The 24,948-nt window shown below is 43.0% G+C and overlaps 1 pseudogene; it reads left to right on the top strand.

Moving 5' to 3' along the window:
- Positions 1 to 11,177: 11,177 nt before the first annotated feature.
- On the top strand, positions 11,178 to 11,842 carry LOC101424144 (folate receptor alpha pseudogene; annotated as a pseudogene).
- The last annotated feature ends 13,106 nt before the right edge of the window (positions 11,843 to 24,948 follow it).

The raw sequence follows: 24,948 nt of genomic DNA, 5'->3' as shown, positions 1-24,948 counted from the left end.
GACCCGGATGTCGTCTAACACTGCTGATTGTCTCCTCCGTTTCACGCTGGCACACGTGTGCCTGTGGCCTAGCGGTTCTATTTCCATCTGAGTCATCTCCCCCTTACTAAGCTCTCAGCCCAGGGAGGGCCTGGACCCGTGGCAGGCATGTTGACATGGGAGAGTCAGAAGCATGGCCGGGTGATTGGTTCTATACCTTGAGCGAATCACTTCCCCTTTCTGAATTTTTTTTTTTTTTTAAGAAAGACGTAGAAGAGGGATCCCAATGATACCAGCCCCAGGGGGCTCTTGAAAGGATGAAAATGAGATAATACAATTCCATACATTTCAAAGCACTTTATAAATGTCTATCACCCTATCTATTGGGCATGCAAACGCATCTGTTTATTGGTTCTCTTCTGGAGCAGTGAGAGAGTTATTTCAAATTAGGATACCCTGACTAGAATTCCAGGTGCCCAGAGTAAAAGCCTCACCAATCCAAGTAGATGTTCCTCTTTGTCCTCCTCCACTCCCTGTTCCTCTCTACAGTCCCATCTCTACAATACAATCTCCCACCAAGGCCACGTCCTACCTTGAACACCTTCCAATCATGTCTTGAGCTGAAGGACTCTCAGTGGTTTGTCCCAAGCCACTTCAGAGCTCCCCTCCATAAAGCACATTCAAAATCATTTCAAGGAGCATTTAAAAGAATTAAACAGGAAAGCATCTTCAAAGGAAAGAATCTTTTTGTTGTCTGTGAAAAGGCTAAGGGCACTTTCACCACAATGACCCCATTGACCTCCACAACCAATCCTAGGGAGTAGGAATTATCAGCTGAGTTTTGTTGATGGTGAATCTGAAGACAAAGAGGTTTAATGACCAAAAGGCCTTTTGTAAACTGGGATCAAGCCCATCAGGCAAATTCATCCTGGAGCAAAGAAAGCTCTCCAGAGAAAGGAAGGGAGAGGAGATCCTGGAGCAGTGGTGGCTTTATTTGTCTTTTCCCAAAGGCGGAAAATAGCAAATCAAATCTGTTTAAAGAATTATAGCATAAAGAAAGGGTGGATCACTTGGATGTTCTTGAGCCAATAGGGTCATGGAGCCTTCACAAAAAAGATAGGAGCAACACTTGGGGGATTCTGGATTGTCATCAAACTCCCTGTTTTGGGAGCCCTACCTATGGCAGGAAAATCCCTCTCTAGATCAGATACCATCTGGCCCCTTTTGCTTCTAGTCCATAAGCATAGGAACAGAGCAGTCTTCTGAAAGTAAATACTTCTTTTTCTTCCTAGATACCTGCAAAAGCTCCCTGCTGCCTTGAAACTCATCCAATGCCTTGAAATGAAGGTAAGACCCTCCATACATTCTTGCTCCACTCCCCTCTCTCTAATCCAGGGTCTGGTGTGGCAATGCTATGCCTTCTCTTCCCCTGCTTCCCCCTCCCCACACCCAGATTCCCTTCATCCTTCAGCACTCTTGCGGGCCCTATCTCCCGCAAAAAGTTTCCCCTGATCATTCATGCCCAAACTCAACTCCCCCCAACTCTAAAGTCACTCATTCCATCACTACACATTTATCGAGGACCCATTGTTTGCCAGGCATGGTGGTGGGAGGAGCAGGCAGAGACAACCCCCCTCTCCCATTTATACTCTTCCTAAAGAGTCTTTGCTTGGTACTTTGTACTGATTCCAGCTTTTTATTTATGTACCAAATGTCTACAGCATAAATAACAGCATGAATTATTTTCTATAAGAGGAAGAGCAGTGGGGGAGCAAGAAGCAAGGCAGAAGCTCAGCATTGCCCCAGTGATAGACCTGTCCACAGGGACCACAAAGACTCTCCAGCTATGAATGCCTGGACCTTGCCAACTCCAGTTTTCCCTGCTGATTGAATGCCGCTGGGCCTGCTGATTAGCTCCTGTACTGTTCCTGATGGAATATCAAAAACATATGTAAATCACCAAGTTTTGATCCTTTCATCAACTAAATGCGGTGATAGGATTCAGCCATTAGCTGAACCTATTATTTGATGACCCAGGGGCATGCTCATTTGTCTTCAGAAAGGGGGTGGTGCAGAGAACTGATGTCCCCCAGTAAGCATGTTCATTACTGGCATTTGGTGTGAGAAATCTAAACTTGCTTTTCTGCAGTTCTTGAGGGATTTATTTACACACATTTTCTCAGTTTATTTTCACAATAGTCGAAAGGAGATAGCATTATCCTGATGGAATAGCTGAGGAAACTCTGCCCCCAGGAGACAAATGACTTGTCCAGGATTACACAGCTTGGGGTACCAGTGGGTCTCCAGTCCATTCTTCTCACCATCCAGCAATGACTCCTCAGCACGTCTGGAAAAAACTGAGGGCATTTCCTTCTTTCATATGTATCAATGTAGCACTTGATATTAGATTCCTTGTCTAAGTAGTTGTGGAGTTCAAAAGAGGATGCTTTTTTAAAATCCTTGTTGTCGAGCTGGAGTCTAAGTTCTGGGAGAGCTTCAGGGTGGCAGGGAAGCAGGAAAGCCAGATATTTCAAGTTTTACTTAGTTTTTCTGTGATTTAGAGATAGGTATTAGAAGAATGCTGACTGAGTGAAATCAACAGGGATTTACTAAGAATCTGCCCTGAAGCTGGTCTGTGGGGAAAGCTCCCAAATGCCACATCAATAAATATCTTTGAATACATTTCAGTTTGGAATTGGGGACCAGGGTTTGAGAGGGCTGGGGAAGGAAAATGATGAACTGGTCTCACCACTGCCCTATTAATTTTTGAACCTTAAATTTAGGCAAACCAAGCTACTAGTCATCAACCTGCCAATACACATGCATGTGACACACATGCACACACCACACTCTCCTTCAAACAAGTTCCTTATTCTCCAGGATTTGTGCCTTTGCACAAACCTTTCAGTCTTTCCAGAATGCCCTTAATTCCATCTTCTTCATCTAAGTCCTTTCCACCCTTCACAGCCAAATCCAAATACCCACTTGCTCCAACACTCTTTCCTGACCAGCCACACCTTGACGGGAACTTTCCGTCCTTTGTTTAAACCCCACATCTCCTCTTGGCATCTATATTAAATCTTGTGTTATGGGTCTGTCTGTGCATGTCCCACCCTGGAATCCCACCACCATCACCACCTGCAAACACACACAATGGAGGGCAGAGGCTGTATTTCTATATGTTCAAAGAATGAAAATAAAAATTACCCTTCAGCACTTGACTTAGTTATTGTGTATAGTAAATGTCCAGTTAATGCTGATTGGATTTCACTTGTTGAGGGAAATACTTAGAAGGCAAATAAGCAGTAAAGTGGGATATGGAGAGTAAATACTACATGTAGTGTATGTGTTTGTGTGTGTTGGTGGTGGTGGGGTTTGTGTGTTTTGGGGTGAGGCATGGGAACAGTCTAGTTTGACCAAATATGCTTCACTCAAGTCTACATCTCCTTTGCAGGGCAGCCTGCAGTCGACGATTCATCAGTGCAAGGCTCTGCCCATGGGCAAAGCTCAAGACATCTTTAGAGGGCTATTTCCAGCTCCAGAGATCCCTAAGGGATTAGTTGCAGTCCACACTGGCACTGCCTCTCGGCTCAACTTCACCCCATTCCCAAGCCTGCTGATGTCCCTTCCCTTTTACAGATGTTAATCCCAAGAGGTGTCCCTGATAAACGTCCTATAAGAGCAGTGTGGGACAAGGAGCTAGCTGTTTGCACATTCTGAACAAGAAGGAACCTCATTTAGAACTGAGAACAGGCTCTTTACTTTAGCAGGTATGGACAGCCACACTGCAACCCCTTCCTCACCCCCATTTTTATGCACTGCACTGGCTCCCTCAATTCCCCCTCCATTTGCAGCAGCTTTTCTCTGGGCCCAGCACTTCTCACCGAGTTGAGCATCAGGCCATTGGTTATTTACTTGCATGTCTGTTGCTCTGTCCCCTAGGGTGGGAGGTTCTTTAGGTGGTACAAGAAGAAATGGGCCAAAAGGCTCTGCCCACTAATGCCTCTGTGGGCCTGAGTCCATGGCTGTGATTCCCACCATTATAATCAACTCTTGGGGAGATGGGAGGGACATGCTCTCCAGAGCATGGCAGGAGTGGGTAAGATCCACCCACACAGCAAAATGAGAGACACATTGGAAAGGGAACTTGGAGGAGGTGACACATGAGAAGGGCATTGGGGGAGGGGCATTGGCTGGAGGAAAGCCCAGACTGTAAACTTATGCCCCTGCTACTATTCCAAGTTCTGATAGCACTTTTAATTACAGGAGAGCCACAAACGATGAACAGCCATGGATGATTATTAGTGGTTCCATTTTTAACCTACTGGGAGGTGGGCATGGATTTGATTCATTCTGTACTGCTAAGACATCTGACCTGCTGTCAATCGCTGTGTCCAGTCTTGCAGCTTTGAACTACAACTGAGGACCTCTCTCACCTCTCAGGGCCACACCTCTCCTGGCTGGCTTTGGATCTGCCTCCATTCAAGTAACTGCTTCCCAGCCCATTCCATCCTTAGGCAGACATGCACTGATGGAATCACAAGCATGGGTAGCAGAAGAGGATGGGGTAACTAGAAAAAAGAAGGTTTCTATAACAGAATCTTTCAGTTGCCCCCTCTTGATCTAAGATTTCATAGCCTGACAGACCTGGTTCTGATCCCTGGCTCTTCTTCTTATAAAGGATAAAATCACAAAGACTGAGAAGACCGACAGATATTTCAGAAGCCCAAGCCAAGATGTGAGTCCAGTGGCCTCGCCTGAGTCTCTGATGGTATCACAAGGTGCATGGCCACTTGTTCTAAAATGTGAAGGCCACGATTTTGTCAAAATCTTGGGTTATGCTTTATTTTCTTAATAGCTGTTGATGGGGCCATTATATAATCAGTTCTAAGTCAGAGCTTCAAAGTGTTCCTCTCATCTTGTTTGGGGAAGTTGGAAGTTTGCTTTGTCCCAGGGTCATCCAATTTGGTATAGTGATCATTTTCTCCTATGAAATTTGGATTTCGCATTTAATTAATTGACTTTGGCAGTTGGCATGCAACCTTTAAAAAATTTACTGAAATGTCAGCCTTGAAAGAAAAAAATAAATAAATCATTTGATGAATTTAATCTACGTGCCAGCCAAAGCACAAATGTTCCCTATGGACCTGTTACAACACTGGAGGTTCACAATTGATTGCTTGAGAATGAGCAAACTAATGCAGCAAAATATTTACTAGCTAAGCAAGTGTAGTCGAATATATACAGTATGTTCATCCAGATAGTTACACCTGTATCCTGTAAACTACCAAAACCTGAAATTTGTTAAAATTAATGAGTAAATAAAAACAAAATCACCAAATCTGTAAGATAAGAAGAGTGGTAGGCCAAGAATATGGATTTCACCCTCCTGAAATGCAGCACTCAACAAGAAAACAAGACCCTGTGCCTTTGCTTGGTGCACAATTGCATTGCAGGGAAGAGAAATACAACCAGAATATGACGCCGTCAGCAATTGACTTCAGGTGCCATCTGCATATATTCCTGGCACTATTAATTTGCAATTAACGAGGGCCTTATGTTTTATCCCCTGCAACTCACTGTCTTAAAGTCTGAGGGAGGGGGGTTAGAGGAAGGGAGCACGTAGGTGGGTGGTGAGCTTTCTTCAAAAACAAATAATTCTGCTTTCTGATACTGAATCACTGGTATGTAAGCTGCTCTCTCTAACTAATAAAAGGTCATTTGTTGAAGGGAAATGGAATATTCCTATTATGTCATCCAGTGAAACAACTCCCCTAAAGTGCAATGGTACATCACAGAGATGAGAGCTGTGTTCAGCAGGCAGGTTGACAATCTTTGTCCAAATTGGACGCAACCCACTTTGAAAGTCCATATGGTGTGTGCCAACACCTAAGCTCTTGAGGTACGCAGGGGAGAAAACAATCTGCTGAGTGCCCATGAGCACCCAGAGCAGAGGAAAGAGCAGGAGTTCTAGACTCAGTTATCCCAGGCTTTTGATTTTCTTCTGGTTCTGCCACTTGCCAGCTGTGTGACCCTGGGCAAGCTGTTCAACCTTTCTGTGCCTTCATTTTCTTATTTATAAAATAGGGGGAAAAAAGGCCAAACACAAACAAACAGAAACCATCGTGAGGATTGAATTAGATCCTTATAAAGTGGGATCTGACACAAACGATGTACCATAAATGGGAGTTACTACAAACGAGGCACTCTACTAGTTCCCTATTCATGTTGTCTCAAAATTTATTTACAGTTAAAAAATATCTCTACAAGTCATCATTGAGCCATTTTTTAAAGGAGAGCAATGTTATTTATGTCCATTTTACTGAAAAAGAAATGGAAGACTGTATCACACTGTTACAGACAATAGGAAATCTGGATTTGTGCAAAATGGAGAGTCACTTTCCTTGCTCAATTCTCTAGGAAAAAAATGCTTTTACCAGAGTATTAAAAAAGCATGGGTTGAGCCCTGAATCTCAGCAGAGTTGCAACACCTACTCTCCAGTTCGTTGGACTCACCCAGGACAACTAACAAAAGGATGATGAGACAACACACATCCCCAAAAAACAGAAAATATCTATAATGCAAGCAAGACAGTTCCATCCATCTGCCCCATGGGATCTAAGGCCCCTCTCAATCATCATCTTCCCAAAATCCTATAGGAATGAACAAACGTATGGGGGAAATGCAACTATGGATTAAAATAGACTTATGATTATTCTAGCATCTGAAGAACTTGTAACACTGATATAAAGGCAGTGGCCACCAGAGGTTCTGAGGGAAGAATGGTGCAACATGGGATATTTTGGGGACATTTTGGAATTGTCCTGCATGACATAGCAATGATGGATACAGGCCATTATACATTCTGTCAAAATCTATGAAATTGTGCATTGCAAAATGTAAACTATAGTTCGGTATGTGTTCAAAGGTTGTAACAAATGTATCACACTAATGAAAGATGTATTAGTATCTTTCATTAGTATGGTACATACTAATGGAAAAGTGAGGGAGAAGAAGAGGGTGGGGTATATGGAAATCTCCCTATAATTTTTATGTAACATTTATGTAATCTAAAGCTTCTTTCAAAATGAAATTTAAAAAATAAAAATCATATAGGAAAAAAAAGACTCAGGTAATTCATATGTTATAATTCCATGTAACAGAACAGCTCATTATCTGCCTCGCTCTGGTCCTCAAATGGAACAATATAATTTTAGAGTAACAGAATCTTAGAGAACTATGTCATGTTTCCAGCTGATGTGTGACATAAAAATAGATAATTGATTGAAAGAAACATTTTCTGTTTCATATTTGCTAATATACGTAATGACAGACATCTGCTAGAGTCGATTAAATGTGGATATAAAGCTACAACAGTTCTTCGATAGCACACTGGAAAATCATAACCTATTATAAAGCAGCAATAAGAGTTATTTAATAAAGCCACCGTAAGTCAGAACACCAAAAATAAGGCTTAGGTGCTAATCGTACATTCCTTCACCATCTTGCAGCCAAGTCAGCAGAAAAACGGTCACTCTGAAGGCTTAAATTAAAAGTCTCTGTGACAGAAAAATTTAACTTCCTCCAAAGCTGGTAGAGAAATGCAGGTGCTTCTGCATCATGCAAAACCTCTGCCGCTTACAGAAAGAGCATTTCATGGTTGGTGGAAGCCGGGACACAATTCCCTTGAACACCCACTCCCAGGCCAAGACTTGAGGACATGACTCATCTGGACCGAACAAGGCAATTTTCTGTGGTGAAAACGTGTCTCCACCCCAGATGTTAGCCAAGTTCTGCTTAATTAAGTAAAACTCTGTGAGCCCAGACACGTAGTAGCAAATGTTTTCAGTTCTCTTTTAACGACTGTGGGAGAGAGAATGGTGGGCAAAGGAGAAGCACTTTGTTGTACCCTTGTACACTCGTGCAACCCACACACAGTTTATGAATTAGATTATTTGTGCACTGATCTGGAAGTTATCATGAACATTATCCACGGATTCTACACTTTACAAAGCATTCGATTGAATTGAATGTGTACCTATTGGTCATTTACCAAGTCTAAGAAGTTGTTTGGGTCTGGTAGGGAGAAAGTGGGGATTTGTTATTTGTCAATGAAAGCTTTAAATTTTGTGAGAGAAATTGCTGTGCCAACCATTATGAAAGATAGAATAAGTATGAGCTGAAGAAAGGTTCAAGAAATTTTCTATAGAAGGCAGAGAAAGAACTGATCATTTCTCCTTGGGAAAAAACTGGAGGGGCTTCACACAGAACAGTTTATAATTAATACCCCTACCAACACACTTGTAAAATATACATTTTATAGCACTTGATTGCAAAAATATGATTTGCATGCAACTTTCGCAGGCACAAACGTTAACTGTTACAAATAAAGTACAGCTTTACCTGGTTTGTCGAGACATTTTCCTAGCAACCAGGCCTAGGTTAACATTCTCCAAAGATGCACAAGGGGATTCTTCAGGGTATAGGAAGGAAACTCTGGGGCTTCCATGTATCTTGTTCGTTTAAGATTTCTATTTTGGCACATGTTATAAGAGTATTGTATATCAACACAGTGCAATAGGATACAGTTGTTAAATAGACAATTCTATGCATACTGGGATCCTTTGTTCAAAAATCATTTACTCATAATGATGCACCATCAGAAAAGATTTTTAACTGTGCCAAAAATCAGGATAATCATAGAAAATAAAATATTTATTTCCCCCAAATTTCTCCTTGAGATGCAATCACAAATGACATGGCAATGCGGCTTTAAAGTATTGTAATAATAGCAGTAGTAGGATGGGTTGCCTTGTAATAACTTACACTTCACCCAGTGTTTTCACGTAACCAAAGTAAGATGAGGATTATCCCTTGCCGATATGCCTGTTCTTCTAATCTAAAGGCAGGACCCAATGCTGTAACACACACTCTCCTGTGCACCAAGAATGACATTTTCCCATTTTCCCCACAGACCCTTGAAACAGCCAGCGAATAGACACTGAACAAGTCTGGGAACCATTTGCTCACTAAAAGCCCTATTGTTTACCCACCCCTTCCTTTAAACAGGCTGGTCCTACTGTGCAGGTAGTGATGTGGGCTATGGGTGGAAGGCTCTTTGTCTCTTCAGAGATAACCTAGGCTGGTCCTACTGTGCAGGTAGAACAACACTATCTGTCCACCCACCTATCCAGATGCTAACTCTACTCCAAGGCAGAGGTCTTGTCCACTGACAGGAACTTTTCCTCAGTCCTGGAGGCCCCGGAGAACCTCTCCAACCCTATGGGCTGGTTGCAAAACTATATCATTGAGTGACAATGTGCCTGTTTTATGACTGACTGTATCAAGTGTGTCTAGCCTACTTCAACTAGATTACAAGTTCCTTGAGGCTAAGGACAATGCTTTCTGCTTTCTGAAATCCCAGAGTGCCCAGCCTGCTACTGAGTAGATTTTGGCATAGTGGATCAAAGTGAGCGGCAGTGGAGATGCCAGACCATTTGTTGTCATAGTGGAAAGAGATCGGAACTTCATGTCAGATTGACCTAGATTTGAATTGAGTCTCACACTTACTCATTTCATGACTCTGAACAAGTTCCTCAGCTTCTCTGAGACTCAATTCCTTACCTGTAAGATGAACATACTAGTAGTTCACTCTTCGGGTCTGGGACAGAAATAAAGGACACCAGACTAAGAGTGTCCCGTCCATAGTAATTGCTCAATAGGCCTAATGGGTACCTATGATTCTATCCCTAATTCTGTTCACTATTCTCATTCCATCTCCCTTTCTTACAAGGCAATTTTTTTTTTCTGGACATACCAATATTTAGAATACTACGCTATTGGGTCGGTATTATGGAAGAGTGCATTCATTAAAAAAAAGAAACATCATTCGAATATGAATGTCTTCCTTCCAAGAGCTCCTTTTCCCTTAGAGGCATTCAATTCAATGGTAATGTTACTGACAGAAACAAAAGACTCTGCATCACCCAGCATGGTTATGTTATCTTTCTCCATTGTGCCTAAAACAAATCTAGGGAAAATTGGCTCAATGCATACTTGATATTCGGAGTGGACCTGAGGGTTCTTGTTTCTGATATCTTTTCTACACAGTGGAGTCGGTGATAAAACAGTAGTAGCAGGCAGATCACCTGAACACCATTTACCCATGTCAGACAGCAGGGCAGAGGGTAGTGATGGGCAAAGCAGAAGGTGAAGAAAGAAGCTGGAGCATGGGTCCCAGTCAACAAGAAGCCAAGAATCTAACTAAAAAGACATTGTTCATAGCTGAGTCATCACTTTCCTTCTGGGACCATCAATTTCTTTGGTCGTAAAAAAAATGAGCTAGAAGTTTCTCTAAGAAAAATATTAGAGTCTTAGGTCCTGAGGTTATTCAGGAAAAGCACAGAAGACCTTGGGGTGCAAAGGGATATGAGGAAATGAGCCTCAGGAACTCACAGCCAGCTCAGTTACCTATACTCTCACAGGGTATGGTAGTATGGTTTAGACCGTGTCTAACCAGATCATTTAAGGAGCTGGCTACTGGGCTGCCTCTCCAAAGCTAGGGTCTGTGACCATGGCCCTGAATCCTGTGGTACTGGCTATAAGAAAATTAGAATGCTTGGAGAGAATGGGGTTTAGTCTGGAATAGGAAGAAACCATATTAAGAAGTGAGTGGGGGAAGTGGATTTGGCTCAACTGGTAGAGCATCCACCACCATATAGGAGGTCCAGGGTTCATACCCAGGGCCTCCTGATGTGCAGTATAGGGGAGCCCCACGCACAAGGAGTGTGCTCCATAAGGAGAGCTGCCCCGTGCAGAAAAAAGCACAGCCTGCCCAGGAGTGGCGCCACACACACAGAGAGCTGACGCAGCAAGATGATGCAGCAAAAAGAGACACACATTCCTGGTGCCACTGACAAGAATGTGAGTGGACACAGAAGAACACACAGTGAATGGACACAGAGAGCAGTCAATGAGGGGGGTTGCTAGGAAGGGGAAAGAAATAAATTGGGAAAAAAAAAAGTGAATGGAAGACACCCTACTAGCTGGGATCATCAGAGGATCTGACCCAGCTTGTCTCAGGATTCAAGCCACTAAACCATGGTTGTCCCTTGGAATACTGAAGGGGAATGCAGAGTAGAAGCCTGAGCTAGACGGAGAGTCTCCTCCTCTCCCAGGGACAGACACGGCCCCACTGATGACAACATGGCTGTTGCTCCTTCCAGTGTCAGTGTTCACAGGACGGGGCAGCCAGCCCAAGACTACACAGGGCAGGGCTGGACTTCTCAACACCTGCATGGATGCCAAGCACCACAAGGAAAAGCCAAGCCCCGAGAACACGCTGCATGGCCAGTGTCGTCCCTGGAATAAGAGCTCCTGCTGCTCCCACAACACCAGCCAGGAAGCCCATAAGGATATCTCCTACCTGTACGGATCTAACTGGGACCACTGTGGAGTGGTGGCACCTGCCTGCAAACAGCACTTCATCCAGGACACCTGCCTCTATGAGTGCTCTCCCTATTTGGGGCCCTGGATCTAGAAGGTGGACCAAAGGTGGTGCAAAGAGTGAATTGTAAATGTGCCCTTGGGCAAAGAGGACTGTGGGTCCTGGTGGGAGGACTGCCGCATCACCTATACCTGTAAGATCAACTGGCACAAGGGCTGGAACTCGACCTTATGGGACAACCAGTGCCTAGTGAAAGCTGCCTGCCAGCCCTTCCATTTCTACTTCCCCACACCTACTGCTCTGTGCAATGAAAGCTGGAGTCATTCCTACAAGGCGAGCAACTACAGCCGAGGGAGTGGTCGCTGTGGTTCATTCCAGACCAGGACAACCCCAGTGAGCAGGTGGCCAGGTTCTAAGCTGAGACCATGAGTGGGGCTGGGTCCCATAGCATGGTGCCCTTCCTGTTCACCTTGTCCCGGATGATGCTCTGGCTGCTCAGCTGAGATCCTTCTACGTTCTGATACCAAGACATCCCAGCTCTGTTCAGCCCCACGCCATCTAGCTACTCACCGTTCTTGCTCCATGGTGGGGCCTCTGACAACCTGTTTAAATAAACAGACACTTCACATTAAAAACAAATTTTTTTTTAAATGACAGGACTGGCAGACAGATGGAATACAAGGAGGAAAGAATATGGAAAACTCTAAAAAATGCTGACAAGTCCTCACCTCTTGAAGGTCATCAATCCAACAATCAACCCACCTCCAGCATAATTAATTTCCCATGTCTATTAGATGATTCACATCAGCTTATAAGCACGCTATTGTTTCTCTCATCCTTAAAAACTTAAGACTTCTGTTAACCCTACTTCCCCCTGCAGCTGCCATCCCTTTTTCTGTTCCCTTTTTCCAGCAAAACTATCTGAGCATGTCCTATATGCTTTAAAGGAAGGAAATTCAAAGCCTCTACACTGGATCATAAACATCGACATTTTTTCCCAAGCATGTTCCTGTCCCATTCTCTTTCCTCTCCTCCGGGGATTCCAATGTTATGTGTTAACCTTTTTGACCAGATTCCACAAAGCACTTTATAACCTGTTCCATTCTTTTCTCCATCCTCTTTTTTTTTTTATCTTTGTGCCTCAGTTCAGAAATTTTCTAATGATCTGCTTTGAGGTATCTGAGCTCACTAACTTTGTCTCTGCTATGTCTAGACTGGTGCTAAATCCTTCCTGTGAGTTTTTAATTGTAGGCATTGTATTTTACAGTTCTAATATGTCAATTTGATTCTTTTTTATAGATTTGAATTCTCCACTGAATATTTCCTCTCTTCATCCATTTTGTACATATTTACCTCTATTTTCCTTAGCAAATTAATCATAGTTATTTTGAAGCACTTGTCTGCTTTCCTCATTCATTTGTCTTTGGAACTGCTTCCATGGATTCTTTCTCTTTCTTTCTTTCTTTCTTTCTTTCTTTCTTTCTTTCTTTCTTTCTTTCTTTCTTTCTTTCTTTCTTTCTTTCTTTTTCTTTCTTTCTTTTCAAATCTTGATTTTTGGTCACTTTTTCCTGCTGCTTATCATCTCTAGTAATTGTATGCTACACATTGTGGATGATACGATTTAAGAGCTCTGAATTATGCTATCTGTCTCTATAAAGGGTGGCATTTTGCTGTGGCAGGCAGTTAAATCACCAGAGATCACTCTGATCCTGTCAAGCCTTGCATTTCAGCTTGTTAAGGCTGGACTATTTCCGTTTTTCCTTTAGTTCTAGAGTATACCCTTTAATCCCAGGGCATGGTCTTTCTAGATTTCATGTAAATGTCCAAGGGTAACTACCAAAACCCTAAGCTGTAAATGGGAATTAAAACCTTGCATAACGATGGTAAAATTTAATGGACAAAAACACCATAACTGCCAAAACCCTGAGCTGTAAATGTGGAATTAAAACTTTGCATAACGATCGTAAAATTTAATGGACAAAAACACCAATGCCTATAGATCTGTTTTCTTGTCTTCTAAGTACCCATTTCACACTAGACAAATATCAAAATTTCCCACAGCTTCAGCTCCCACCTCTGTAACACTGGAGTTGTCTTCCTCCCCACCCCAAAATGAATCAAAAAAATAAGCAAAGAATATGAGCTTTGGATTCAGAAAGATCTAAGGGCAAGTCCCAGCAAGTTCCTTAATTTCTCTGAGTTATCGATTCTTCATCTAGAAAGAGGGAATAATAACACCTCCTTTGGAATATTGTTATAAAAATGTATAGAAAGCACTTAACATCATGCCTGGCACATAGTTGGGCCTCAAATATTGATAACCATTGGAATAGCTTTATACTTTCTAAAACAAAACTCCAGGAACATGAAATGCAAGGTGCAGCTGCCAGTTAATATCAGTCCTTCTGCTGCCTCTTCCAGTCCTGGTAGTTGTTTTGAATTCAGACCCTATATCCACACCTGAGTTGTATCACTTAGTAAGGAATAGGATTACCCATGCCCATTCATCACCCATAATGTTCAGAAAAAAACATTGTCTCCCAAAGCCTCATTTTAAGAAATGGAGGGAGTGGATGTAGTTCAAGAGGTTGAGGTCCTGGGTTCACTCCCTGGTACCATCTAAAAACAAACAAATGAAAACTCCAGCTCTCATTAGAGAGTGGATATAGCTCAGTGGCTGAGTGCCTGCTTCCCATGTATGAGGTTCTGGGTTCATTTCCCAGTGCCTCCTAAAAAAAGAAAATGAAATGGAATCGTTCTTGGCTTTCAGTTACAAGGAAGCTGAGCTCTGTCTATGACAGGAAATGCAGTCTAGGTGTCTGCAGGTGCCTTGTTCCCTCCACGTAGATGGCTTTCTGCCTCTATTACTAGCATTCTGAGAAGTGTCACTAAGTAGGTACATGGGGCAGGGGAGTGGCATTCTCTGTTTTCAGTCCAATATGCCAATGGAATCATTTTTTGCAAAATGATCATAAGATAGAGAAAATGAAATGTCACCTTAGAGAAGCCACGTTCACACATGTTCTGTGAATTTGACCTCAGCAAAGCTAAATTGGCTTGATTTGCAACCAGATTTTGGGCCAAAGCATTATTTCAGAATAAAAGAAAACTTTGACTTAGCTCTGAGAGAGAAAAAGGAAAAGGCTTATCTCAGACAATAAACAGTGACCTCTTCTATGACTAGATGCTTGAGAAGCCAAGGCATAAATTAGACGTAATTGCAAGATGGTTGTGAAGAGTAGGTGACATGTCATACACACAAGGCATCTAGCCCAGTGGCAACCTCTTAACCATTCCCTTTCCCTTTCCCTGTTCCCCTAGAAAGCAAACACATAGACCTCCAACCATTCCTCCCTCAGTGGGGACTGCCTGGTGGTGTGAACTCAGTGCTATGAGAGGCAACCAGGACATGACACAGCAGGAGAGCTCCAATAACCCATGAATTACCATGGAGTTCACGTAAAAAAATAAAGCTGGAAGGATCTGATCTTAAAGTGACACTTCCAAGCATTAAGCCAAGCCAAGTTTCATCATTCCATCCCTTCCCTTTCCTCCTCTGGGCCAGTACTATCTCAACCCCTCTCCCGCCACACTGTCACCTCCTGCTCTGTGAGGCTGGGGGCCAGCTGGGTTGAAAGAACCCTCCACTTCATCTCCAGAATCTGTCCGGACTCTACAACATTCTAAAACACCCAGAGAAAGCCACTTTTCCACCCAGAAATGTTCAGGGCCAATTTGAACAAACGTCTGATGGAGAAAAGAAGCCCCATTGCCTCCTATTCCTGGGCAGTGGCCCCCTGGGAAAGTTTTCCCGCTGGAGAGAGCCTCAGTCCACTTTGGACAGCACCTACCCCACATCCCCAGGGCTGCACCCACAATCTTCACTTCTTTACACTGCAAATGTCAATGAAGAGAAAACAATTGTTCAGGGAAGATTGAAAACACCACTCAAGCTCCTTGCCAGAGCATTTGCATTTTTGGAAGAGGTTCTTATTTCTTTTTAAGGCTCAGAGTGAGAAGCTTTTAGAAAAGCTAAAAATATCTGTTAAAGAAGAAGTGGGAAAAAAACAGCTTTCTCTTCTTTCTCTTGCAAAAGGCTCAGCCGCGCACAGAGGTGCAGAGTCAGCTTTTAGCTTCTCTTGTGGGCTGAAAGTACTGGGATTGCAAAGGTGTTATCAAGGCCCTGGATCTTTTAGCAACAAAAGTACACCAAGATAAAGATAAAAGAAACCCAAGGGCACACTGCGGCATCATGGAAGCTTAAAGCCAAAAAAGGTCTGTAGAGCTCATACAAATTCTTTGTTTTACAATGAAGGAAACTTAAATACAGACTAACATGGCATGCCCAGAGTAAAAGCCAGGTAGTCACAGCTGTTAAATTTAGGACTCCAGCTTCCTGGCTCCCAGCCAGGGCTCTTCCCCATGGGGTGAGAATCTTATTGGCCGTGCCTTGGTATGGAGACAAGCTCCCCTCAACCCTCCTGCCACTTGTACCTGCAACTCTAAAAAACCTTTTGAGGTCCAAGCTGTGCTGATTTTCCCCTCAGACTGGAGCCGCCATGGAGCTCTTTAGATGTCCTTCAAGCAGCCTCAGGGAGCTGCCACCTCTCTGAAGACCAGGAGCTGGGCTTCTAGAATACACTAAAGCCACTAACACTTTCAAAGGGAGTTTCCTTCATGTTACTCAAATGTGGCCAGTCTCGAAGCCAAACTCAGCATGTAAATGCAATGCCTTCCCTCCAGCGTGGGACATGACACCCGGGGATGAGCCTCCCTGGCAACGAGGGACCACTATCAACTACCAACTGATGATGCAACTGGAAAAGGACCTTATACGGAAGGTTCAATGCGGATCAGCAGAATATCCATGTCTACATAAAATAACATGACTTTAAAATGCTGTTTGACCTAAAGTAAGGGGGAAATGGAAAGGAGAAATGAGTTTATATGGCTACGAGTTTCTAAAAAAGAGTCTGGAGGCTGGCAGAAGGATTGCCCTCATGCACAACTGAGCAGAGTCAGAGAGACAGATAAAGCAGATACAACCCCCAGATTTTGGTTCCTTTGAAGGCTAAAGAGACCCATGAGAGTTATGGCCAATGGGGTTAACTACCAGGGCAGATGGCCCCTCTTTGGAAATGGTGTTTATGTGTGATGAATCTGGACTCAGATGGGATCTCCCTTCATAAGACTTTCATGCTAATGTGCTGGAGGTGCAGTTAATGTTGGGGTTTAAGATATATTTAGGGGATTTGAATCTCTGGACTGACAATGTGATAGCCAGGTCCTGAGCCTCAACAGACTCCAGCACCTACAATCTGATTTATTGGATTTACCACACTCAGCTAAGATGGAGTTGAAGAAGGACAATCACCACACCATGGAGCCTAGAGTGATTACAACTGAAAGTGGGAGGATTGCATCCAGCATCCATGTGGAATCTGAGCCTCCTCTTGACATAGAGGTGCAATGGACACAACCAATCCAATGTCCACATAGAAGAGGTGGCATTGGATTGGGAAAAGTGGACATGGTGGACGATGGGTATGGGGAAAGGCAGGAAGAGATGAGAGGTGGAGGCGTCTTTGGGACATGGAGCTGCCCTGGATGGTGCCTCAGAGGTAATCACCGGACATTGTAAATCCTCACAGGGCCCACTGGATGGAATGGAGGAGAGTATGGGCCATGATGTGGACCATTGTCTATGAGGTGCAGAGGTGCCCAAAGATGTACTTACCAAATCCAATGGATGTGTCATGATGATGGGAACGAGTGTTGTTGGGGGGGGAGAGGGGGGGTGGGGGGGTGGGGTTGAATGGGACCTCACATATATATATATATTTTTAATGTAATATTATTACAAAGTCAATAAAAAAAAAAAACAAACAAAGGGAGTTTCCACCGAGCACAGCTTTCAGTAGGAAGGTCAACAACACATTCAGGATTTAGGTGGATTGCCAGAAGAATTTAATTTTCAATGGACTTTAGAGCTAGAAGTTCACACCCTCCATTGAAGAGGAAAGGGGAGCCAGGAAGGGGTCCTGATTTGTCCAACAGAGACAAATGGGTGGCAGGGATGGAAGTAGAACTCTACTTTTCATATCAGTGCTAGTCTGTCGGGTCACATGCCTCTTTCGAGACTCTCCTTCATTCTTTCATTGAATCTTTTGGCCAGCACCATTTACCAAGTCCCCACTAGCACTAGGCGCTGTTCTAGGCACTGCGAATAAAACATTTAGCAAGAAAGACAAGATTCCTACTCTGGGACTAAATATCCCATTGATCACACGTGACACATCTTCACACAAAACACAGAACCTGTGCATCAGTATAAGGAGATGACACAAAACTGGGCTTTAACATTCAGAATTCATCCCTTGGGCATACTTTCCAGTAGTTTCCATAAGCTCTTTGGTAAGGTATGCCATAGCCTCCTTAACCTGGACCCTGCCTACTTCCTCGTTTTTCTAGCTGTCCTCCAGAAGCAGTGCTCCAGGTATATGAATCCTCGTACGATGCCTTACATGTATCTTGTGCTTTCAAACCTCTCTGCCCTGGCATCTCTCTGCCCACTTGGGCCACTTTTCTACTTCTTCTTCCTCTTCCACTCTATCGGCCTTCTTCTAATGTAAGCATGGACCATTAGTTGCATTCTTATCACAAGTGAGACATGCTGTGAGATGATCAGTAGATGTTATATCATTCAATTCTGGCAGCAACGCAATGAGAGGGACCAGTGAGTCTCACCTCACTTGCATATTGTATTCACCTGAGGAGCTTTAAAATTTAATTCCACCTGGGTGCCACCCCAGAGATTCTTTTAATTAAATAAGCGGCTTGGACATCAAGGGTTTTAAATGATCCCTAAGTTTAAGAATCACTAAAGGGTATTTTTTCACCGTTCTGCAGATGAAGAAAAAGAGGCTCAAAGAAATTCCCCAACATGCCACTGTTAATCCAGTGATTCCTATTTATATCAAAGAAGACTTAAAAGCAGTTCATGTGTGAATGGGATTTCACTCCCCGGTGTGTGCTTTAAGCCCTCATCTCTAGTTCAAGGTTGCCAGATGTAGCAAATAAAAACCCAGGACATCCAGTTAAATTTGAATTTCAGATAAACAAGAAATTTTTCAATATAGGTATGTCCCATGCAATTTTGGGGACATGACTAATCCTAAAAACATCCATTGTTTATCTGATTCTAAAATTTAACTGGATAACCTGTATATTACTCAGTAAATTATAATATTTGAGATCAAAGACTTAAACATTCCTACATTATAGGATGAAAATACTTATAAAGTATGTTCAAATCATTACATAAAATTTGACTCTTGCCCTCAGTTTGCCTATAAAAATCAGTTATTTACCTAAACTCAAAAAACAGAATGGCCTTACTGGGAAAAATACAATAAACTATAAAATGATGTAGAATAAATGAAGCTTGTAAAGACTGAGGAATATTCTTGACTTATATATAACTCGTCTTATTTCCCTAATAATGAACTTAGCCCAGACTTGTATTGTACCTGAGATTTTTCAGCACATTTTAGCATATATTATCTTCTGGATTCTCAAAACCACCATGTTAGAAAAACAAGGTGGCTATCGTTATTCCCAGTTACAGACAGAGGCAAAGTTTGAGTGGATAAGCAAATTACCAAGTCTGTGCTGATTTTTAAGTGACACCAGTGCTACCAGTATAAGTGACTGTTTACTCTTGGTTTCAATTTCTCAACTCTAAAGTTCACACTTCTAAGAATGTCAGTAAATGAATGCTTAGCTGAAAAGTTCAAGTAATCCTGTTTTATAAAATCACAACCTCAAGAAAGGAAGGTTTTGTTCAGCATTCAGCCAGTGAGTCAGGCGGGAGCCTGCTCAGCAAAACCCCAGCTCATCCATCCTTCTGCAGGAGAACCTCACTGTTTGGTTGCTGTACTTGAACCCCATTTCTCATTGCCCCATTGTGGCAATTTGCTATTATTTATGAATTCCAAAAAGAGATATTCGATAATGTTTGCAAACGGGTCTGTTCTTCTGGACATGACACCTGTTGATTGTATTAAATACAAAGGTTAGCTTACTTGGTTAAATTAAGATTATGGCTTTGATTCAGCCATATCAGTAGGGTGCTGAGCCCCCACCTCCTTGGTGGGTGGACACTCACACAGGAAAAGGCATGGCAGAATAAGAGAGAGAGCTTCAAAGGCATGGCAGAGGCCTGGGAAAGAGAGATGAGCCTGACAGTTTGCAGCTCAAGAGAAGAGAGCAGCTGAGCACAGAAAGAAATAAGCCCCAGGAAGAGAGAAGAGCCTTATGCCAGCCTACAGCTCAGAACTGAAGAAGCTGGTACCACGGAGCCTTAGGAGGAAGAGGAGGGCTGAGCCCTCTCAGAGACCATCTTGCTCCACCACATGACAACAGACTTTGGTGAGGGAAGTAACTTACTCTTTATGGCCTTGTGCCTGTAAGCTTCTACCCCAAGTAAATACCCTTTATAAAAGCCAACAGATTTCTGGTACTTTGCATTAGTACCCCTTTTGGCTGACTAACATACCTGTCCTCAGAAACACAACCAGCAGGTCACCTTCCTCTGAACATAACACCTCCACACACTGGCATCAGTTACTTTCAATTCCTCAATCTTATGACCTTCTCAAACATCCATATCAGATGTTGTCATACTGCTACCACCAAACTGAATCAACGTGAACAAGAGCCATACTTAAATTCTCTCCCTGCTCACTAACCTCTCCACAAGCTTTAATAACCTTAAATGTTAAAAAAAAAAAAAATGTCTTTAATATGTTTAAAGGTTCTCAAGACTTAACAATGACAATCCTGCCATACCAGTTAGCAAGCCCATCCTCTCTCTTGTCCCATGAGGGAAAGGTCAGGAAAACCAGCCCTCTGCTTGCTTCTCCAGCTTTGAAGAGGCAGCCATGCTCTGAAGTGATGGCCCCTCAGAGGCCACATCACATCACATCACTCTCCTTCTAGCCACCAGACTGACCACGCCAGAGCAGTGGCGTAATTCCAATTACATCCTTTGGCCCAGCTAGTTAGTAGAGAGTTAGCTCAGAGGACCTCCTCCCTGGCCCACCCAAACACAAGGCCTCATGTCAAACAGATGCATCTTCGACTGGAGTCACAAACCTAGAAAGACAAAAAGGAATACCCCTCCCCCCAAAATCATTCTTTTTGTCAATATCCCATATATCTATCACTTCACTGAGAGAGCATACATTCAAGTCCTTCACAGCACACCTGGAGCATAGTCTTTGCACAAATGTATGCACACACACACACACACACACACACACTCCCAGACAGGTTAACCCTTGTGTCATTGCCGGCCACTGGTTTCCTTAAGAAGCTGAACAGGGCATATTCTACTTCAACATTGGTGTGCTAATAGAAAACCATTTCTCCCAAGTATTTCAAGCCATCTTTGTCACTACTATCTCCTAATGAAATCTGTAAAACTAGAAGACAGCAAGAGATAAAGAAGAAAAAAAAAAGCCAGAACCAAGGGCATGATGTGATTGCTAAGCCATAAATAATAACCTCAAAATGATTATCAAACCTTGATTTTGCCCTAGAGAAATGAAGTTGCAGATCTCCTGGCAAAACAAAATTCCCTCTCATGTTACTTAAAAAAGAATAATGCACCCCGTGTACTTGTGACTTTGCTAACATTGAAAACTGTCTCTCACTGAGAACTTTCTTCATGTGACTTTTAGGTAGGCTGCCACCGCGGCTTGTAGCATTTTCTCATTCCGCCCCATTCTAAAGGGTGTATAAAAGCAGTAAACATCTGGGGTGAGTAGTTCCATTTTAGTTACCACCCAGTTTGCCTTGATCTTGAAAAGCTTTGTTATTTGGCCCCTTCATAAATCTTTCCCTCCACATACCAAAATCACCCTATATATTTAGTTACTTATTTCTTCCTAATCCTTCCTAGCTCTGGAGCAAATCCTGTCAGCTAGCCACTACCTTCTGCTTAAATTACTTCAGTGGCTTCTTAGTGGTCTTTTTAAAAAGAAAATCTTGCAGATGGTGTATGCCTGCTGCTTCTGTTCCATCCTCTTCCCTCCCAATGCCCGTCCCCCTGTGCGGTCTGCGTTGGGCCAGGCCACGCCACCTTCTGCTCTCTGAGCACTTACAACCTTCTAATACGTGCTATTTCCCTACCCAGAGCACCCTTCTCCCCTCTCCTCTGCCTAACACACCTAATAAGTTCCTACTCACTCTTCAGCCCTTGGTTCAAATGTCACCTCCCCAGGGATTCTGCCTTGCCATACCTCCCTGAGTTAAATTCCCTTATTATAACATTTCAACATGAACCTTTCTTTCAAATCACTCATCACACGCTACTACTTTACATTTACTTCAGTGATTATTTGAATAATGTCTATCTTCATTGTCAGATGATGAGTGCAATGAGAGCAAAGGCTGGATGTCTACAGGAGCCCGGGTTAATTGATGGATGTGAAGATTCTGATTTTATTTTCTCAACTATAGTCCCTGCCCCAATTGCTTCACAGAAGTTGCATCCTATGATTAATACGATTCAGCTGCAAATCATTCCCAAAGTTTTTCTTTGTTCTAAGATTCAGCTCTCCCAAGAGTGGTCTCTGATTGCCCCCAGATAAGGTCAGGTTGAATCAGCTGTGGTTGGAGAAGAGAATCCTATAAATGTAGATGTAGCCACAGTTGCCTGTCTCCCCTCCCCATCATGCACCAGTAACATTCCCCCAAAAAATAAAGAACGGTGAGCTGAGCAGATTCCCCAGAAGTTATTGCTTCCTATCACTTAACTACATGGGAAATGTAACACAACATTAAATACATAATCCCCACAACCTTCTCCCCGTGCATCCAGTGAAACTTCTACCAGCTGTGCTACTCTGATAGAAACACATGTACTCTCTTCCTAGTGGAGCCAGGTCAAGTTGGCCCTGATGTAATGTCATGCTGCCATTATCCTGATTCAAACATCCCTGGACCAGGTCCATTCCTCTTCTGGTTCCCTCATGACAGTGACCTACCAGCTAAATGATGAGCTTCACCCCCACAAGCACCGTTGGAATGCAGGAGTGAGGGAGAGAAAGAGGAAAGAGAACAGTATATCCCCCACAAAGGCTGAGCTTCTAGAGAGGAACATGGGGAACTATGGAATCCAAAAGGAGATGAGGTCAGACAGAGGGACGCTGGTCTGGAGGGCTGGGGCCAAGATATCAGGATGTGGAAGCAGGGAGTGTAACTGTAGCCACTCCACCTACCGCAAACCCCTCAGTTCTGTGCTTACTGCAGTTACGGACTGCACACTCTACAGCCACTTCTGAGTTATGCATAATACTAAAGCTGATACCTGGTACATGTTTTTAAATCCCAATTCAATTTCCCCCACCCTGACCAACATTCCAACTTTCTCATCTCTCTTCTCATGTTATCCCCAACAATGGTGTGTTCTAAGATGGCACTTAGCAGCCTGTCACGTGCCTATGAACTTCTGGGGATTTGTCTACAGGAAGATTTGGGTTCCGTAGGTCTGAGTTTCTGGTCCAGAAACCACATGTTGGGTAGCAAGTTTCTAGGATCCGTTAAAAGGGAGGATGTACAGAGTTCTAAACTAGCTGTCTGGAAAGTGAGCTGATAACTGGCAGATGGCCAGCTGTTCTAACTGATGTCTATAATATAAAGGCCAGGAGGCAGCTGAACTCACCCTGTCCTCTAAGATTTACATAAAGTTCACTTGATCTCACCGTTCCCTGCCTAGAGAGATGCCCAATGCCCTCTCTAATTCCCACTCACTGGCGTTCTCATGGGCAGCTCTTGTCCACACTGCACTTCACCTGACCTCCCAGGGGATTCTCTCCCCTCTGCCCAGTGACAAACCATGGAAGCTGGTTTGCTCCCCACACACCCCACTAGCCTCAGACATTTGTGCACAGCACACTTTGCTGAAAATTTGGTGTGAAGGAGTTTTGTTATGTCCGAGAAACTAACTTCCAGTAGCATAAATGTTAACTATTTAGATGCCTTTCTCAAGATTTCTATCTACCCCGTATGAAAATGTGTCTCCTCACCTCCACGGGCCACCTCCAGCTGCTGGCTGACTGCTGGTCCTCTCTACCCCATCAGCCACCTCTCCCACCCCCAGGTACCCTTTTCATGTACAAAGTAGTGTATTTCTATCTCTGTTTTGCTGTTTTCTTCCAAGCTATGCTTTTCATCTCAAGCAAAGGTTTTACTTAAAAATAAAATGGCACATACTCAGAATTTACATTATTCTCTCAAGGGTAGAACACATCACAGTTGAGGTTCAGATTAAAACAACATTTTTTTTTTCCTTCTCCTAGACACATGGGTTGGAGGGAAAACATAGAACCCCTTATTTGCTAATTTCTCTTCAGTGACCTTGGAGAAGTCCTTTCAACTCTACATCTGTTTCCTCTTCAATAAATTATGGTTAATAATACCCACTTCACAGGTAGTTGTGAATTTAAATAAGCTACCATGGTAAAAGCACCTTGGCACACAATTACCTTTCTGCTACATGCTAGAGTCCTGTGTTTTCCCAAAATCAACTTCTATGATCACTTTAATATTGTAGCAACCATTAGAGCAGTAATCCTGATAAATTCGGGGGAAGGGGGATATATAATTTATTCTAGACCATTCATTACTTTGGATTATCCATGCCATTCTCCTTTCAGCATCGTGGATAATTGAAAGTTGACTGACCATTAAATGAGCATCAACTTTTTAAGCTTTCACTTTAATTAAACCTGCACTACATTAGTCCTTAGTGCCAAGAAGTAAATTCCTTAATGACTAACGAGCAGAGACAGCCAGGCCTAGGAGTCAGCTTTTGTATCGCTCAAACCAGTCCAGGGAGAAGCTACATTAGCAACCCTTGACAAAAAGGAGCCATTCTATTTTTATTGTATTCGTGTTTTGAAAGCTCTGGACTCAAAATCAGAAGGCGAAGCAGAAAGCATCTGAAAAGAAATGCACCATTTGGTTTGCCTCCAAATACACTTGTAAAGACACACGCCCTTCTGTTTCAGTATTTTTCCCTTTCAGATGTATGACGTACACAAACAGCGAGAAGACAAATGTCCTCGTTAAAGCACATTAATACTGTAATGACATTAATCATAGTAAAAACGATTAGGAGAAAGCTCACAAGATAGCAGGTATTCTTCAGATCCTGGATAGCACTCCATCACAGCAGTCTTCCTGGAATAATATCCTAACTATTGGAAAATAAAAAGCAGGAGAGGGTGGGAGTGGAGAGAAGCTGGGGTTTTACATATATCCAAACAAAAACAGGGAGTGATTGCTAAGCCAAGTATCTCTGCACTTGGTGCCTCACCGTGATTTTCAACTCAAAAGTGAATGTCTTTTCCATTTTTTTCCCCTTTTGAACAAACAGAACCAGAACATGGGAATTAATGCAATTGAGCCCCTTTGTAAGGATCCCAGCTGCCAAATCAGAGTGGGACTTTGTCAG

Source organism: Dasypus novemcinctus, chromosome 25, assembly GCF_030445035.2.
Source record: "Dasypus novemcinctus isolate mDasNov1 chromosome 25, mDasNov1.1.hap2, whole genome shotgun sequence".
Taxonomy (NCBI): Eukaryota; Metazoa; Chordata; class Mammalia; order Cingulata; family Dasypodidae; genus Dasypus; species Dasypus novemcinctus.
The sequence above is the reverse complement of the archived record's forward strand: the minus strand, read 5'-3'. Positions and strand labels throughout refer to the sequence as shown.